Genomic DNA, 19,469 nt, shown 5'->3' with positions numbered 1-19,469 from the left:
ATAAAGCAGAAGAGTCAAAGAGATGGCAGCATGAGACAGACTTGGACTGAAGTTGCTGGCCTTTAAGGAGTAAAAACAGATCCACCAAGAAAGGAAAGTGTGAGGCATCTAGAAGCTGGAAAAAGCAAGGAAACAGATTCACCCCAAGAGCCTCCAGTCCTGTTAACATATTGATTTTAGCTCAGTGAGACCCTTTTCAGAGTTCTGATCTCCAAAACTGTAAGCTAGTAAAATTTTTGTTGACTTATGACATCATTTGGTGATTGGTTACAGCAGCAATAGTAAATTCATAACACATTGTAAAGCTGGAATATTAAGGTATAGATTGTGAGGTCAAAGAGAAGCACTTACCTTTATTCAGGATAGAATGGACAGAGCAGAACAGGATGGACAACGCATATACAAATTTCTCAGAAATCTATTCCAAGAAGACTTTGGCACACCCTGTTCCACAAAGTCAGCTTTTGAAAAGGTCCCCAATGACTTTTATGGTTAAATCCCATCCTCATTTAACTCCCCCAATCAGCATTTGGTATAGTTGAGCAAGTCACTGCTCCTTGCTTTGGATTAATGGATTAAGACACTAATCTTAATCTACTCCTGTTCCATGGGATCCTACTTCTCAATTCACTTGCTACTTCCTCCCATGACCCCAACTGCCAAAGTGTCCCAGGGCTTGCCAATCCTCAGGTGAAATGATCTAACCTAATTGGTTTTAAGTGCCGCCTATACACTGATGACTGAAACATAGGTGCTCAGCCTGATGAGCTTTGTCTTCCCATGTACCAAGAAGTCTACACACAAGCAGGTCCAATGGCTGAGCAATGATACCAGGAGGGGAAGGCATCTCTTGTGTTTTTCAGCCATTCCACATTATCTGTGGCTTTTGTCCTCATAGTACACAACATATCACCTAAACTCCAGGGATGTACCTGATTTCCAGGAAGGAAAGAGAAAGAATGGAGGCCAATCATTGAAGAGAAAAAGCCATTGGAAACTATCCCCTTTTTAACAGCTTTCCCAGAATCCACACTGATGACTTCTGCCTACTTCTCACTAGCCAGGACTATGAAATAAGTCTTCCCATAAACCCAGGGAAACCTGAGAAGTAGGAATATTTTTTTAACTATATGCCTGGAGATAATCTGGATTCTATTTATAAGGGACCAAGGGACAAAGAATATTGAGATGACTAGATACTACTTGCCGTACAAAGCCAGAGAGAATTTTCCTATAAATAACCAAATAAGGATATATATAAAGAGCCCATTTTATAACCCACTTGCAAATATACTAGAAAGCACTACCTAAAAACATTTACAAAATGCTCTTACATTGCCAATTAAACTTCCAAATATCTCGTAATTCACTGAAGACTTATATAGGGAAGTCTTTAGAGGTGAACCATAATGAAAACACCATTATATGAAATGAGTATGATATTGCAGAAATTCTCTAGAGTGTCTTTATTTTTTAAATGTTTATTTTTTGAGAGAGAGAGCACACGCGACTGCAGGGAGGGACAGAGAGAGAGACAAAGAGAGGATCAGAAGCCAATTCCACACTATCAGCACAGTGCCTGACACAGGGCTCGAACCCATGAGCCGTGAGATCCTGACCTGAGCTGAAGTCCGACACTTAACTGACAGAGCCACCCGGGCGCCCCGAGCACTCATGAGTCTCTTAAGGGATGTGTATTTACCAAAAATCATCCCCATAACTTTACATTCATTCAGCTTCTTTCCAGGGTGGGTTTTCACACACAGATTAAGATTTATAAGATGGATACACCATTTCCCATGAACCTGATAACCACAGTTTCTCTCCAGTGTGGATTATCATTTTTTACTAAAGGTCAAAAGCCAAAAACCACACACACACACACACACACACACACACACACACACACAGGCATTTCCCTTTGCTGCCTCTGTGAGATTCATAACATTTGCTGCCTCTGTGAGATTATCAAAGATTATCAAAGATTCGCATATGGGACAGAAGTAAAGTTTTCCTGCATTCATCTTACCATCAGAGGGTTTCTCTCCACTGCATGTTATGACTTACTCATTGACACCTGAACAATTTTCAGCACTTCTCACAGTCATGACTCTTCTTGCATATGAAGCAATCAAGAATTTCTGAAGGTTTTCCCATATTCCTCGTATGTATAGAAATCTCTCCACTGTTGAGTTTTTACATGTTGAGTTCTTAAAATTACTGTAAGTCTTCCTGTTGTCTTTTACATTTTTAGGGTTTGATGCCAGTATGAAGTCTCAGGTGGATATTAAGGCCTCAGCACTAAGGTTTTCCCCACATTTCTTACATACAGATGGCTGATCCCTAAAGTGAGCTATGTGCTATCAAAGCATGTGAACATATTTTAAGCTGTATCTCATTCTTACCTTCACGTGACTTTTACAGTAATCTCTTATTTATTTATTTATTTATTTATTTATTTATTTACTGCACATGCTAATGGGAGGGGCAGAGAGGGAGAGGGAGAATCTCAAGTGGGCTCCATGCACAGCAGAGCCCGATGATGTGGGCTCATCTCACAACTGTGAGATCATGACCTAAGCCAAAATCAAGAGTCAGGTGCTTAACCAACTGAGCCACCCAGGCGCCCCTCTTATTTTTACATATTCCGAGATCAAGAGTCACATGCTCTACCAACTGAGCCAGCCAGGCGCTCCTGAGTTTTACAGAAATTTTAGGTATGTAAAATTAATGTTAGCACAACAGCAACAAAGACTCTCCCACAGTCCTTGTAACTGTAGGGTTCTCTCAAGTGTGAGTTCTTACATGTTCTGTAAGGTATGAACAATTACTGCTCTCCCACATACATTATACAAATGGGAATTCTGCCCCAGGGAAGTTCCTATTACGTAAGGATGAAAAATGAGTAAAGCGATCTCACATTCTTTAATTTCATAAGGTTCTTTATCCAAATGAGTTTAGATGTGAATACGAAAGGGGCTCCTGGGTGGCTCAGTCAGTTAGGCGTCCCACTTCGGCTCAGGTCATGATCTTGTGGTTCGTGAGTTCGAGTTCCCACGTTGGGCTCTGTGCTGACAGCTCAGAGCCTGGAGCCTGTTTCACATTCTGTGTCTCCCTGTCTCTTTCTGTCCCTCCCCCACTCACACTCCGTCTCTCAAAAATAAATAAACGTTAAAAAACTTTAAAAAGATGTGAATACTAAGGTCTGAGGAACATTTGCAGGTGTTTCTCAAGTGCTGAAGACTGAGTGGAGGTTTTCCCACATTCCCTACATTCATACGGTTTCTCTCCAGAGTGAGTTCGCACGTGCATGTTAAAGCACGTGGAGTATCTGAAGGCTTTCCCACCTTCTTTACATTTGTATGGCTTTCCTGCAGTGTGTGTTCACATGTGCGTATTGAGATTTGTGGAACGAGCAAAAGCTTTCCCACATTCTTTACGAGCATAGGTCTTCTCTCCAGTGTGAGTTCTTAACTGTGTGGTAAGGCCCGATGACTGAGTGAAACCTTTCCCACACTGCCTGCCTTCATATGGCTTCTCTCTGATGTGCGGCCTTACGTGCTGACTGAGCAGTGAAGAATTATTAAAGGCTTTTCCACATTCCTTACATTCGTGTAGTTTTTCTCCAGTGCGACTTCGCATGTGTAAAAGAAGTCCTGTGGATCGAGTAAAGGCTTTCCCACATTCCACACATACAGAGGGCTTTTTTCTGCTGTGAGTTCTTCTGTGACCCGTACGGTATGAGGAATGAGTGAAGGCTTTCCCGCGGTCTTTACATTCATATGGCTTCTCTCCAGTGTGGTGTCTCACATGCACCTTACGGGATGACTGATTAACAAAAGTTCTCCGACAATGTCTTTCCCTTGTGTCTGAGTTTTCGTGTGCCCAGTAAGGTCTGAGAGCTAGCCAAAAGCTTTATCGTGTTGAACCCTCTCTCAGTCTTCTCTCCGACAGGGATTTCTTTGAGCAAAGTACAAATAAAGTTCGTTTCAAAGGCTTCTCCATTCTCATTACCCCTAGAAGTTTCCTGTCTAATGTGAGTCGTGAGTGTCCACTAAACGCTCTTCGACACAGGTTAGAACCGTCTCGTCTTGCCCAACACTGCTTCTCTCCTGCTGATTAGGGTTTAAATGACAACTAAAGACTTTTTCACACTCATTATGAAAGAACTTCTCCCCTCATCACAACTTTTATATATTGGAAACATCATAATTGAAGGCTTTGGTTTTTTGTTTTTCCATTTAAGTGTACAGAGATCCTGCCCTGTTTTTGAGTTATTTTAAGCTGAACAGACAGACTCTGAGGCTAGGACCCTGCACTATATCCTCTACTTTCACAGTATCTTACACAGTTACTCCGGTAATTACCCATACTACATCATTTAAAACCTAAATTATTCCAACTAAATCCCTGTGTATCAAAAACTGAACACCTGAGCTGTGTATATGTGGATCTCTGAGGAGAAACAGGTGCAAATAGGTTTGGCGTGCTCCTCAAGTTCCTGATATTCAAAGAATCTTCACAGATTCTGCTTTCTTTGGGTAAACGACATTTATTTCATATCATTCTCCCGGATTTTGTACTTCTTGCCTTGATGTGGGGAAAGGAAATACTTTTGGAGATCTTACCAACTGTATTCCATTTGGTGTTTTTTCCCAAGGAATCTCATGAAGGGGTGTGGAACCTTTGGTTTGGAGTTGCAAATCCACTTCTGTTAAAAAGTGGGACAATGTAGTCTTGGCGAAAATTTCTGGGATAAAATTGTTTAAAAGCACATAGACTGATGCCACAAAATATGGCGGAGGAGGGAATTCCAGGGCTCCTTCCCACCAGAAAACCAACAAGCTTACAAAAACTATCAAAATAAACTATCATAGCAGCTTGAAATCTAGTAAAAAATGTACATTCACAAAGGGAGCACTGATGGAAGAAGCAGCTGTATTTCAGCTAATCATATCATGGTTTGTTGGTTCAAGCCCAGCATCGGGCTCTGTGCTGACAGCTCAGAGCTTGGAGTCTGTTTCAGATTCTGTGTCTCCTTCTCCCTCTGCCCTTCCCCTGTGCTCGCGCTCTCTCTCTCTCTCTCTCTCAAAAATAAATAAATGTTAAAAAAATAAAAAATAAATTCATCAAGTGAGTGCTGAGGCATTTTAATTACCCACCTACCATCCCCACTCTTCGGATCAGCTCCAGCCATGTAGACAACAGGATGCATCCTTGAGCAAGTTGCGAGGGATCAAAGGAGCGCTATGGACCTTGTTCTCAAAGAAGCACCACTGGGTGCTTCGATCTTTCTGGCAGCTTCCTTTAGTATCACCGCCGCAAGGGTGTGGCATTATATCACCCAACTCAGAGAGTTCCAGGAACAAGGCAGCATCTCAGACAACTTTTTTTTTTAATTTTTTTAAATTTTTATTCATTTTTGAAAAAGAGAGAAAGAGCACAAGCAGGGATGGGGAGGAGAGACAGGGGGACACAGAATTAGAAGCAAGCTCCAGGCTCTGAGCTGTCAGCACAGAGCCCAATGCGGGGCTCGAACCCACGAACCATGAGATCATGACCTGAGCTGAGGTCAGATACTCAACCAACTGTGCCACTCAGGTGCTGCTCAGACAACTTCTGATGAAGATGTCTAGAGCCAAAATATTGCCTAGAGCAGCCCGAGGAAAGGGAGAGCATTTGAGACAAACAAAACATAGCCTGAAAGGCCTTAGAAGGCACAGACCGGAAATGTTGATATGTGCGTGAATAGGGGCTTTATTTTATTATTTTTTTAATGTTTATTTTGAAGGAGAGAGAGCACAGCAGGGGAGGGGCAGAGAGAGAGGGACACAGAATCTGAAGCAGGCTCCAGGCTCCAAGCTGTCAGCGCAGAGCCTGATTCAGGTCTTGAACTCACAAACTGTGAGATCATGACCTGAGTTAAGTCAGATGCTTAACCAACTGAGCCACCCACTGCCCCTGAATAGGACTTTAAAAGCTCGAGTGTTTACCAGAGAATCAAGAAGTCCATAAGCACCCCTGGGGCTGGATGCATGCTGGGAAAGGGTGAGAGGATCCAAAGAGGATCCAAAGATCAACCTCTGGCTGATCGTCAGGATCCACTCCAGCAGGGACGGAAGACTAAGGAAGAGTTGTAGACGGCCTAGCTAAACACCAAAGGAGTGGCCCAACACACAGCCCATCAACAAAAACCAAAAGAACATTTTTAGTTTTCTTCTCTTGGCTCCGGGCATTTAAGGAATTTCTGTCACTCTAGTTTAGTGACCACTAAATTAACAGAACACAGATTTCAGGGACAGCACTAAAAAGAAATGCAGAACATACAAAAATAATTTATAAAAGCCACTAAGCAAACATCAACAATACACAACAAGCAGCAACAGCAAACCCTGGGAGAGGGGTGAATCAGGTTTTCAAACAGCAGCATTATGATATCTAGAATTTATGTTTCTAGGGCTCCTGGGTGGCTCAGTCAGCTGAGCATCTGACTCTTGATTTCGGCTCATGTCATGATCCCAGGGTTGTGGGATTGAGCCCCGTGTTGGGCTCTGTGCTGAGTGTGGAGCCTGCTTGGGATTCTCTCTTTCTTTCTCTTTCTCTCTCTCTTTCTCTTTCCCCCTCTGCCTCTCTCCCTTGCTCATTTACTCTCTCTAAAATTAAAAAAAAAAAAAATTGCTCCTAAAAGCCAAAGCACTGGACTTAGTAACAACCTTAAATCCATTTGTTTCAACACACCCAGCTAACAGAAACCATGGACAAAGAACTATAGGAAACTAGAAGAATTATGTTTCGCTAAAGAAATTATCAATAAGAGACAAACAAAAAAGAACCAAAAGACAGGCACCTGGGTGACTCAGTTGATAAAGTGTCAGACCTCGGCTTGGGTCATGATCTCAAAGTTCGTGGGTTCGAGCCCCACGATGGGCTCTGTGCTGACAGCTTGGAGCCTGGAGCCTGCTTTGGATTCTGTCTTCCTCTCTCTCTGCCCCCCCCCCCCCACTCATACTTTGTCTCTCTCTCTCTCTCTCTCCTTCTCTCTCTCTGTCAAAAATGAATAAACATTGGGGCGCCTGGGTGGCGCAGTCGGTTAAGCGTCCGACTTCAGCCAGGTCACGATCTCGCGATCCGGGAGTTCGAGCCCCGCGTCAGGCTCTGGGCTGATGGCTCAGAGCCTGGAGCCTGTTTCCGATTCTGTGTCTCCCTCTCTCTCTGCCCCTCTCCCGTTCATGCTCTGTCTCTCTCTGTCCCAAAAATAAATAAACGTTGAAAAAAAAAATTAAAAAAAAAATGAATAAACATTAAAAACGAATTCTTTTTTTTTAAAGAACCAAAAGAACTAAAAAGCACAGTATCAAAAATGGGTGGTACAGGGGCACCTGGGTGGCCCAGCTGGTTAAGCACCCAGCTTCAACCCAGGTCATGATCTCATGGTTCCTGAGTTCGAGCCCCGCATCAGGCTCTGTGCTGACAGCTCAGAGCCTGGAGCCTGCTTTGGATTCTGTCTCTCTTTCTCTCTCTCTGCCCCTCCCCCTTTTGTGTGTGCTCTTGCTTGCAAACTCTCTCTCCAAAATAAATAACTAAAAAAAAAAATGGGTGGTACAGGCAAAAGGATAGACATAAACATGAATCCAGAAAAAGAAAAGAAAAAAAAAACAAAAAACATACTCTCAACAGTGTGCCAGGACAATTTAATGGGGGAAAGAATAGTCTCTTCAACACCTAGTGCTAGGATACCTGGATAGCTCTATGCAGAAGAATCAAAGCAGACCCCTGATTCAGACCATATACACAAATTCACTCAAAATGGATCAAAAATCTGGGGCGCCTGGGTGGCTCAGTTGGTTTAGCGTCTGACTTCAGCTCAGGTCATGATCTCTTGGTCTGTGAACTCCAGCCCCACGTTGGGCAACGTGCTGACAGCTCAGAGCCTGGCGTCTGCTTTGGATTGTGTCTCACCACCCCCTGCCCCTCCCCCACTAGTGCTCTGTCTCACTCTGTCTCTCAAAAATAAATAAATGTAAAAAAAAATTTTTAATAAAAAAAAAATAAAGTAAAAATGGACCAAAACCTAATGTAAAGGCTAAAACTATTAAAAAATCTTAGAAGAAAGCAAGGGGGTAAATCTTTAGAACCTTGGATCTGACAGTGTCTAATCTTTGTAAGATATGAAAAAGCACCAAAGAAAACAAAGATAAATGGGACCCCACCAAAATTAAAACTGTTTGTGCATCAAAAAACACCATCAAAAAGAGCATAACGATATCCTCAAAATGGGAGAAAAAACATGCAAATCATACATGTGCTTTGGGCCCACTATGAGAGGCCAGAAAGAACTCCTGCACGTCAACAACAAAAAACAACACAGGGTAAAAAAGGGGCAAAGAACTTGAATCAGCATTTCTCCAAAGACACAGAAATGGTCAACAAGCACAGGATAAGATGTTCAACATCATTTGTTTTAGGGAAATGCACATCAAAACCACGGTAAGACACCACTGCATACTCTAGGATGGTTACTATTAAAACAAAAAAAGAAGATGGGGCACCTGGGTGGCTCAGTCGGCTAAGCATCCGATTCTTGACTTCAGCTCAGGTCATGATCTTACGGCTCATGAGTTTGAGCCCCAGGTGGGGCTCTGTGCTGACAGCGCAGAGCCTGCCTGGGATTCTCTCTCTCCCTCACTTTCTGCCCCTCCCCAGCTCGTGCACGTGCACTCTCTCTCTCTCTCTCTCTCTCTCTCTCAAAATAAGTAAATTTTTTTTAATGTTTATTTTTGAGAGAGAGAGAGGGAGAGAGAGACAGAGATATAGAGTATGAGTGGGGAAGGGGCAGAGAGTGAGGGAGACACAGAATCCGAAGCAGGCTCCAGTCTCCTACCTGTCAGCACAGAGCCCGATGTGGGGCTAGAACTCACGAGCTGTGAGATCATGACCTGAGCTGAAGTCGCATGCTTAACTGGCTGAGCCACCCAGGTGCCCCAAAATAAGTAAAATTTTTAAAAAGATTTAAAAAACAGAAAAGAAAAAAAGGAAATAAGTGATGATAGCAAGAATGTGGAGTAACTTCCACACTGTCCGAGGGAATATAGTACGGTACAGCCTCTATATAAAATAGTTTGGTAATTCTTAACAAGTTAAACATAAAAGGACCATATGCCCCCGCACATTGTCATGAAATTGAATTCTGTATGATTTTACTAGATATGTACGGAATAGGTACACCTGTAAATAGAAAGTAGATTAGTGGTTGCAGGGGCTGGGGGTAGGGCTGAACGGAGGCTGACTGCTGATTGGTTACAGGGTTTCCTTTTTAAGCGAAAGTATTTCGGAACTAAAAAGAGCTGATGGTTGCACACCACTGTGAATGTACTCAGTACCAATAAATCACACTCACCAAAATGGTTCATTTGTGCATTTTATCCAAAAAGAAAAAAAACATATGGCACATACTTGTATCTAAATATGAGTGGAACAAGACAAAAAGGTTGAAAAAAGGGAACTTGGGACTACACAGAGGGCAGTGTTTTAGAGAAGTCTGGCAATCATAAGAGTATGGGGTCGAAACTGCAGGCAATTTACAAAGCTTAATACTCAGGAAAACTAAGGCTGACGGTACACAAAAAACACTGAGACAGTCAGGAAACAAAATAGAAAGTATTGTAAAAAGACCTATCTGCAAGTAATGAAATTTTCAAATGAGCCAGACAGGTCTTTCTGAGAGAACAGAAGAAGGTTGACATCAATGGAAATTTAAAGGTAAAGGGAGTTAAAGGTTCCTGAGCAAACTCAGAAACGAAGTGGCTTCGTTCAGCCTTCTCTGAAAAAGGGTAGACCTCCGAAAGCTTACCAAGTGGCATTTCCAAATGGACTGCACCTTTCCTAGACTGGCATCACTCTGCACAAAACCGTATCATGAACTTACCCTGCAGAACTCCTCTCCCTCCTGTCCTCAGCAATTCTGCTGCTTCCAATGCAGAGCTGAGATCAGGTTTGCATGATTTGTATCCTGCTTAAGGGAAAAATACATAAAGAGAACCCTGAAAGACACGAAATGCAGGTCTTTGGATAGGAACCAACATTTTAGCCTTCACGGTTTCTGAAGACAGTGAAGTCTCACTTTATAAACTGCAAAATCATCACATGAAATTTTAAATCAATGCAATAAAACTATTCTAAAAGGAACAAAAATCGAAGTACAGGGATGTCTGGGTGGCTCAGTCGGTTAAGCATCCGACTTCAGCTCAGGTCATGATCTCACAGTCCATGAGTTCGAGCCCCGCGTCAGGCTCTGTGGTGACAGCTCAGAGCCTGGAGCCTGCTTCAGATTCTGTGTCTCCCTCTCTCTCTGCCCCTTCCCTGCTCATGCTCTGTCTCTCTCTGTCTCAAAAATAAATAAAAACATTAAAAAACATTAAAAAAATCGAAGTACATTCTTTGTGCCCTCAAAAGACTAGAGAACTCTAAGACCTGAAAATCACATCCGGCCTCATACACATCTTAAGTCTTAAAGTTTTGCAAAACTAAAAGGCAACCGACAGAATGGGAGAAGATATTTGCAAACGACATATCAGATAAAGGGTTAGTATCCAAAATCTATAAAGAACTTCTCAAACTCAACACCCAAAAAACAACTAATCCAGTGAAGAAATGGGCAAAAGACATGAATAGACACTTCTCCAAAGAAGACATCCAGATGGCCAACCGACACATGAAAAAATGCTCAACATCACTCATCATCAGGGAAATACAAATCAAAACCACAATGAGATACCACCTCACACCCATCAGAATGGCTAACATTAACAACTCAGGCAACAACAGATGTTGGTGAGGATGCAAAGAGAAAGGATCTCTTTTGCACTGCTGGTGGGAATGCAAGCTGGTGCAGCCACTCTGGAAAACAGTCTGGAGGTTCCTCAAAAAACTAAAAATAGAACTACCCTATGACCCAGCAATTGCACTACTAGGCATTTATCCACCGGATACAGGTGTGCTGTTTCAAAGGGGCACATGCACCCCAGTGTTTATAGCAGCACTATCAACAATACCCAAAGTATGGAAAGAGCCCAAATGTCCATCAACGGATGAATGGATAAAGAAGATGTGAGATATATATATATAATGGAGTATTACTCGGCAATCAAAAAGAATGAAATCTTGCTATTTGCAACTACTTAGATGGAACTGGAGGGTATTATGCTAAGTGAAATTAGTCAGAAAAAGATAAATATCATAGGACTTCACTCATATGAGGACTTTAAGAGACAAAACAGATGAACATAAGGGAAGGGAAACAAAAATAATATAAAAACAGGGAGGGGGACGAAACAGAAGAGACTCATAAATATGGAGAACAGAGGGTTACTGGAGGGGGTGTGGGAGGGGGGATGAGCTAAATGGGTAAGGGGCACTAAGGAATCTACTCCTGAAATCACTGTTTCACTATATGCTAACTAATTTGGATGTAAATTAAAAAAAAAATTAAAAACAAAACAAAACAAAACAAACAAGGGGGAAAAAAACAGAGGCAAATCAAGAAGCAGACTCTTAATTATAGGGAACAAACTGATGATTACCTGAGGGGAGGGGAGTAGGAGGGTTGGGTTAAATAGGTGATGGGGATTAAGGAGTACACTAGTTGTAATGAGCATGGGGTACTATGCGGAAATGCTGAGTCACTATATTGTATACCTGAAACTAACACTGTATGTTAACTATAATGAAATTAAAATAAAAACTGAAAAAAAAGTAATAAAATAAAGTAAAGTCTTAAGGTTTTCATGGGGTGCCTGGGTGGCTCAGTCGATTAAGCATCCAACTTTGGCTCAGGTCATGATCTCACGGTTTGTGAGTTCAAGCCCCGTGTCAGGCTCTGTGCCCACAGCTCAGAGCCTGGAGTCTTCTTTGGAGTCTGGGTCTCCCTCTCTCTGCTCCTCCCCCGTTCACGCTCTGTCTCTGTCTCTCAAAAATGAATGTTAATAAAAAAAAATTTTTTTTTAAGTCTTAAGGTTTTCAGTCCCTAAAAGAGTATCATTTATCTAGACAGATCTTCATTTGCACAGGGAATCCTCCAGAGAGTGAGGCCCCTGAGGCCAGGGATTATGTCTGTCTTGTTTACCACAGTCTTCCCATTTGACAGCAAAGGTACTTAAGAAACATTTATTTCATAAGGGGTTCAGTGAAGAAACGATGCTTACCTAGTGTGATGAGATTCTGGTAGTTCTCCAACATCACATCTCTGTAGAGAGCAATCTGTGTTTGATCCAACAAAGTCCACTCCTCCTGGGTAAAGTCCACAGCTACATACTCAAAGGTCACTAAGTGCTAAACCATCAGACACATGCTGCCTTCAGCGAACTAGCATCTTCTTTGAGGTTCTCAGAAAGATGAAGGACTGAGGAAGGTAGACCAGAAGCCTACAGTACTCTCGGGCCCAGACCTCGTCTGCTCTCCAGCTATAGACGTGCCTGGTGATCACAGCCAGTCATGTGGATTTACCAGCATGTCTGACATGTGATGAAACTTATGTTACCACAACTTTATTGTGGGCTCTTCTTGCTTTATTTTCCTCCTCTATTTATAGGCTGCGGTTAGCACTGAGCACACTGTAACACTGTAAAATCTACTAAGAGATTAATTATTTCCACAGTAACACATGCATTCCATGAGATTAGATACCTTCATATCATTCCTCAGTATCTATCATAACACTCAGTGAAATGATAAGCCAACAAGCATGATCAAGCATCAGAAAGAATTAATGAATACGGAGATAAAAGAATCACATCCAGTATAATCCCTATGTATTCTGAGATGGCATGAGTCCTGGAGACATTTACCTGGGACTCATTCCTTAAGCAGGGCCATTAATTGCTATAAAAAGCCTGGGGACATTACAAGAAGATAAGGCTTGTATCTGACAGAGAGAAACAGGACATTCTGAAGAAAGGTCAACTTTCTACATACCTGAGAAGAATCCATCAGTAACCCAGCCACCATCCTTGCCTCTTCGAGTTTCCTTTCCTCTAAAGACAGAAAAGGTCCCAAGAAAGATGACCTCAGAGAGAAGAAGGCCATGAACTCTGAAGCCAATCCAATTCCAATAATCACATGCCTACGAACGGTCCACACCATGCACAGAACACACACCAAACACGCTAATTCCATATGACTGAGTTACCTGGAGCAAGACGATAGTTTTCTGGATCTTGCTACCCACGAGATACAGGTTAAAAATTCCATCTTACGGGCACCTGGGTGGCTCAGTCAGTTGAGCATCCAACTCTTGATTTCACCTCAGGTCATGATCTCACAGTTATGAGATCGAGCCTTGGGTCAGGCTCCACACAGTCTGCTTGGGATATTCTCATTCTCTCTCTCTTTCCCTGCCCTTGCCCCGCACGTGCACATGGGTGCTCTCTCTCTCAAAATAAATAAACATTTTTTTAAATTCCATCTTGAGTTATACAAATTACAGTGAGGCAGAGCTGTTTGACACAATAGAATTCGTGAATATATTACCCCCTGAAAAAGCGCACACACACACACACACACACACACACACACACACACACCCCTTCCTGCATCTCAAATCCCAGAAACCTGACTTATACACACTCTGCTCATTTCAGTCACTCTTATATGGTCCACCACATGATCACTCAGCCCCGAGTGCTGGCTCTGCCATTTGTGAAGGAACTACATGAAGCAAACAAATTTGGAAAGAAGCATCAGCAAGGACTCACCACCCACCTGATTCACATCAAGGGCTGCCATCCTGTGAATCTGATAGAGTTTCCAGAATATTCCATCTCTTGCTCAGACCACTTCAGAGGAGCTTTTGAGTTTAAGACGTTGATCTCAATTTCTCTTCATACACTGGAGTATCTGGCTAACTGGTTCACAACATCCATCATTAAACATCAGACATTTTTCCTCAATCATCAACCATCACTCTTTCGCCATATCTGTGCAGATGAAAACACGTGACAGCCGTTAAAAACCATCTAATACCCTATCATACAAATATTATCAACTGCTATTTACTATTATTAGTAGTTGTACATATATAATCTCCTTTCGTTGTTAGAACAACACTCCAAATTGGGTATAAATAACTATCATTTAATAATACTCCGTCCACACCCTCTGCTGGGCATAATGGAGATGAGAAATACAAAAGGTTTTATGCAATCAGAAGTCCCTCTGAGTACCCACTGCTGGAGCTTGGCTGGATTTGGAAACTTCACCTCCTTCTGTCTCTTACTGCTTCATGCAGTCAGCTAATATTCAGTAAGGACCTTCTTTAAGCCAGGCCAGGTATGAGGCAATGAGGAGGGAACAGTTCTTGGGGATCTCACAATTAAATGGGGCAATGGAGGTAATAAACAGATGGACATCCGAAACTGAATATTGTGATTTTAGAAAAACTCGAAATACATTTCTAATGTTAGCCACTCCAACAGTGTCAGAAACACATCGTTGTTTTTATGTCGAAACTGAAGGCTTTCCATATTTTCTCACAATTAACCAAAGGCTAGTACACAAATATATTGTGCATCTTTTTGCCTTTTCATATTGCTGTTCAGTTCTACTTTTCTCCATTAAGTATTGGTTTTATTTTTATTCATCCTTTCAGTACATTTTCTTCTTCTCCCTCTCCTCCTCCTTTTTGAGAGAGAGAGGGGAGAGAAGCAGGGCTTACCCTGCTGGGGCTCAAGCTCAACGGATGTGCAAACTCACGAACCGTGAGATCCTGACCTGAGCTGAAGTCTGATGCTTAACCAACGGAGTCACCCAGGCTCCCAGTATATTTTCTTCTACTTCTATATTCCTTGCTCAACTTTATCAAGCAGCGCCCTTAGTTCCATTTCTTAAACTTCTTTTATGGAATTACAGCATACATATGACTAAGGGAGGCAATCATGAATAAAAATCTCAATGAAGTATTCAGAAATGAACAGCCCCATGTAACATCATTCCAGGTTGAGAAATAGAATATTTCCATATCCAGCATCTCAGACATATTCCTTGTCTCTTTTCCAAATCGCTAATTCCACGCTTCCCAACTGCAACCACTATCCTGACATTTAACACTCGGCAGCGTACTGCCTATTTTTGAATTTTTATTTAATTTTTTTAATGCGTATTTACTTTTGAGAAAGAGAGAGAGACGGAGGGAGGGGCAGAGAAGAGACAGAGAATGCCAGGCAGGCTCTGAGCTGTCAGCACAGAGCCCAACGTGGCGCTCAATCTCACAAACCATGAGACCATGACCTGAGCCAAAATCAAGAGTCAGACGCTTGACTGACTGAGCCACTCAGGCACCCCATTTTTTTCTAACCTTTTTAATGTTTATTTACTTTTGAGAGAGAGAATTTTAAAGAAAAGGTATCTAACAGCCTGCAATCTTTTGCGTCTGGCTTCTTTCATCGGACATTGCTTGTGAGCTTCATCCAAGAGGTTACCTCTGCGTTCCTTCTCTTTGCTCATTTTGAGTATGCCACAAAAAATACACGCCACAAGTCATCGGCTCATCCCTTGATCCACTTTCAGTTACTTCCAAGAGAGGGATAGTTCAAATAATGATGTTACATATAGTGTTTATGTTCAATTGGTGGCCACGTGTGTGCATCATTGGTGTGTCACCACCAGATCATATTTAGTTGATATACTTTAAAAATGTGTTTCCACTAGCAGTCTACGAACATCTCAACCAATACCGGGCACTGTTTTTCCCTTTTCAGTTTTACTTTTAGCCATTCAGTGTGTGCAGTAGTATCACACTGTGGTTTTTATTTGCAAATCCCTGGTTGCTAATGTCATGGAGCACCTCTTTATATATTCGTTGCCCATCTGTTTTTGTTTTTGGTTTTAATGGAAGGGCCTATGAACAAACCTCTTGTTCATTTCTCACTTTGGGTATTAATCTACAGTTTTTACATAACTCCTTTGTTGTTACATGGGAGGCAATTAACCCGATGCTAAAGATGAAATATGCCTGCAACTTATTTCCACCTCCTTACTTTCAAAGAGGTTACCACAAACATTTAACTCTACACATGGAGAGAGATGTAGAGAAGGTACACTATGTATGCATGCTAAATACTAACAACTGGTCAAACGTACAGCAAGGCAACACCTGAACAATTCATCACATTTCAGTAACGGGTGGCCACAGCCAGAGCATTTCCGTCCAGTCCCCACCGGAACGCACCGCAATCGCCACGTCGGAGAGAAGGGGGCGCTGCGGCCGTTTTCCACAACCGCGTACACGTTTCTCCTCTGGAGAAAGGACACGGTTTGTTCTGGCAGCTTTCGCAGCGGGCAGAGAGAAGGCCCTGCCTCCACTCGGGACCCCGAGCCGCGGCCCCGACCCCCACCCGCGCGGGCGAAGCCGACCGAGGCTCTGGGACGGACCCGGGCGGCCTCGGTCCCTCGGGCGCGGCGCACCCGCGATTCCCCACCAGTCGCGGAAGCTCGAAACCTCCGGGGAGCCAACGCATTAGAAGCGGGGCGGAGGTCGAAGTGAGTCGGTTTCCGATTAGCACTTCCGCTTCCGGTTTCCGCCACGAGGTCAGCGTACGGGACGGGGCCTCAAGAGCAGAGGGGTTGGGTCCCGGGTGGCAGCCGCTGCTTGCGGATGTCTGGGGAGCGGGCTGGAGCTGGGTCCCGAGCTGGCTGTCGCACCCACCACGTCCGAGGCGCAACGCTGGGATGTCCGAGGGCAGGGGACCGAGTTGAAGCGGCACGGACACGGTGGGCGGGGTTTGCCCCCAGTTCCGGGCCACGGAAGCTCTTGAAATGCTCTCTCTTCTTCAAGACTTTCTCTTTGTTGGTTCAGCCCCAGGCGGTGCTCTGCATATTTATAAAGATGAGCCTGCTAGCCCGTAAAATGAGCTCCCAGCTCATCAGTCCTCTCTCTGACCTTCAGCTTTAAGGTAGAGTCCTCATAGCACATAATTAACCCATTTAAAATGTACCATAGTATAGTCAGAGTTGTGTATCCATCACCACAATCAATTTTAGTACATTTTCATAATCACAAAAGGAAACCCAGTACCCTCTTAGCCATAATCTTCCCACCTCACCACCCCCACTCCCCCAGCCCAAAGCAACAATGTAGTTTGGGGTTTTTTTTGTTTTGTTTTTTGTCTCTGGGGATTTGCCTATTCTGACATTTCATGTAAACAGGATATTACAACATGTGGTCTTTGTGTCTGGCCTTCTTTGACTTCCATAATGTTATCAAGGTTCATCCATGTTGTAGTGTGTACCAGTCTTTATTTCTTTTTCTTACTGAGTAGTATTCCACTGTGTGGGTGTGTCACAATTTATCCACTCAACAGTTAATGGACATTGGGTTATTTCCACTTTTTTTGGCTATTAAAAATAACATGGCGGGGTGGGGGGCGCGCCTGGGTGGCTCATTCGGTTAAGGGTTAAGTGTCAGACTTTGAATCAGGTCATGATCTCACAGTACGTGGGTTCAAGCCCACATCAGGCTCTGTGCTGACAGCTTGGAGCCTCCTTCAGATTCTGTGTCTTCCTCTCTCTCTGCCCCTCCCCCATTCGCACCCTGTCTCTCTCAAATATAATCAAAACACATTAAAAAATAACATTTAAAAATAACATGGGATATTTTTTGAACAGTGATCAGAGGAAAATTCATATTCCTAAATGTATCCTTAAAAGTGAGATAATAAAAAATAAATTCCAAGCTAAAAGACAAACAAAACCTAGAAATAGAATATCAGTGTAACCCAACCTAGAAAATTATATAGGAATTTACACTACCAAAGAGCATCAAGCCCAGATGGATTGGTTTTTGGTTGAGTGGGGGTGACAACAGCTTTATTGAGACAGAATTCACATATAATTCATCCGTTTACTTTTTTTAATATTTATTTATTTTTGAGAGAGAGCACAGAGGGGGAGGGGCAGAGAGAGAGGGAGACAGGATCCAAAGCAGATTCTGAGCTGACAGCAGAGAGCCCAATGGGGGGCTTGAACTCAGGAACCAGGAGACCTGAACCAAAGTCAGACGCTTAACCAACTGAGCCACCCAGACGCCCACAATTCACCCAAAGTGTATATTCAGTGGTTATTATATTCACAGAGTTGTGAAACCATTGCCACCATCAGTTTGAGAACAATTTCACCATCCCCAGCTCCCCATCCCATCCCATCCCTAAGCAGCTATTAATTTATTTATTGTCTCTATAGATTTGCCTATTTGATGATTTCACATAAGTTTTAAAAACTATGTGGTCTTTTGTGACTGATTTCTTACAGATAGCATAAACTTTTCAAGGTTAATCTGTACTGTAGCATTTATCAGTATTTTATTAAGTTTATTTATTTATTTACTTAAGTAAACCTTTCCACCAACATGAGGCTTGAACTCATGACGCCCAGATCAAGAGTTGCATGCTCTTCCAACTGAGCCACCCAGGTGCCCCAGCATTTCATTCTTTTTGACCGATGAATAACATTCCTATCAGTTAGTGGACATGGGGGTTGTTTTCACTCTTTGGCCGTTTTGAATAATGCTATGAAATATTGTTGTGCAAGTTTTTATGTGGACATGTTTTCATTTCTTTTGGGTATATGCCTAGGACTGGAACTGCTGGGTCATATTAAACACTAAGTTTAACCTTTGGGGTAACTGCCTGGCTATTTTCCAAAGTGGTTGCACCATTTACAATGTCACCTGCAGTGTGTGAGGGTCCCAAGTTCTCCTCATCCTTGCCAACACTTAGTATTGTTTCGTTTTGTTTTGTTTTTCAAAACATGTAGCCATCCTAGTTGGTGTGAAGTACTGTTTCATTGTGGTTTTCATTTTAATTTCCCTGATGACTAGTGGATATTGAGTGTCTTTGCATGTTGTTATTAGCCATTTGTATGTCTTACTTGAAGAAATGTCCATTCAAATCCTCAACTATTTTTAATTGTGTTATTTATCATTTTACTATTGAACTCTAAGAGTTCTTTATGTTTTCCAGATGTTGGTCCCTTTGCAGATATAGAATTTTCAAATTTTTTCTCCCATTCAATAGCTTGTCTTTTCACTTATTTATGGGGTCCTCTGAAGTACAAAACAGTTTAATTTTGATTAAGTGCCAGCTTGTCTATTTTTCTTTGGTTGCTTATGCTTTGGGTGTAAAATTTAACAAACCACTGTCAAATCCAAGATCACTAAAGATATACTACTATATTTCCTTTTAAGAGTTTTATTATTTGAGCTCTTACAGTTATTTCTTTGATCCATTTTGAGTAATTTTCAAATATGGGTGAGGTAGACAACGAGCTTCATTATTTTGTGTGTAGCTATCCAGTTGTCCCAGCACCATTTGTCGAAAAGACTATTTGTTCCTCTACTGAATTGTTTTGGTACTCTCGTCAAGCATCAGTGGACTGGAAATGAGAGCCTGGATACTTTAAATTTTTTCTTTTAACATTTATTC

The 19,469-nt window shown here is 42.4% G+C and overlaps 2 long non-coding RNA genes across 4 annotated transcripts in view; both read right to left on the bottom strand.

Annotated features, from left to right (window-relative positions):
- The window catches only part of LOC128314957 (uncharacterized), a 39,792-nt gene extending 35,014 nt beyond the window's left edge, over positions 1-4,778 (bottom strand). Inside the window, exon 1 of the long non-coding RNA XR_008297304.1 lies at positions 4,629-4,778. This is a non-coding gene — a long non-coding RNA (uncharacterized LOC128314957). The remainder of the gene's footprint in view (positions 1-4,628) is intronic.
- Positions 4,779-9,995: 5,217 nt separating this feature from the next.
- Positions 9,996-19,469, bottom strand: part of LOC106979033 (uncharacterized) — a 52,193-nt gene continuing 42,719 nt past the window's right edge. For 2 of the 3 annotated variants that reach the window (XR_008297300.1, XR_008297299.1), the window contains 3 exons: positions 13,756-13,970; positions 12,201-13,028; positions 9,996-10,009 (listed from right to left, as the gene is read on the bottom strand). This is a non-coding gene — a long non-coding RNA (uncharacterized LOC106979033). Of the gene's footprint in view, positions 10,010-12,200; positions 13,029-13,755; positions 13,971-16,219; positions 17,054-19,469 lie in introns of those variants that run through there. The other variant, XR_008297298.1, reaches the window with a different exon arrangement.

Source organism: Acinonyx jubatus, chromosome A2 (genome assembly GCF_027475565.1).
Source record: "Acinonyx jubatus isolate Ajub_Pintada_27869175 chromosome A2, VMU_Ajub_asm_v1.0, whole genome shotgun sequence".
Classification (NCBI taxonomy): Eukaryota; Metazoa; Chordata; class Mammalia; order Carnivora; family Felidae; genus Acinonyx; species Acinonyx jubatus.
This window is presented reverse-complemented; position numbering and strand designations above follow the sequence as displayed.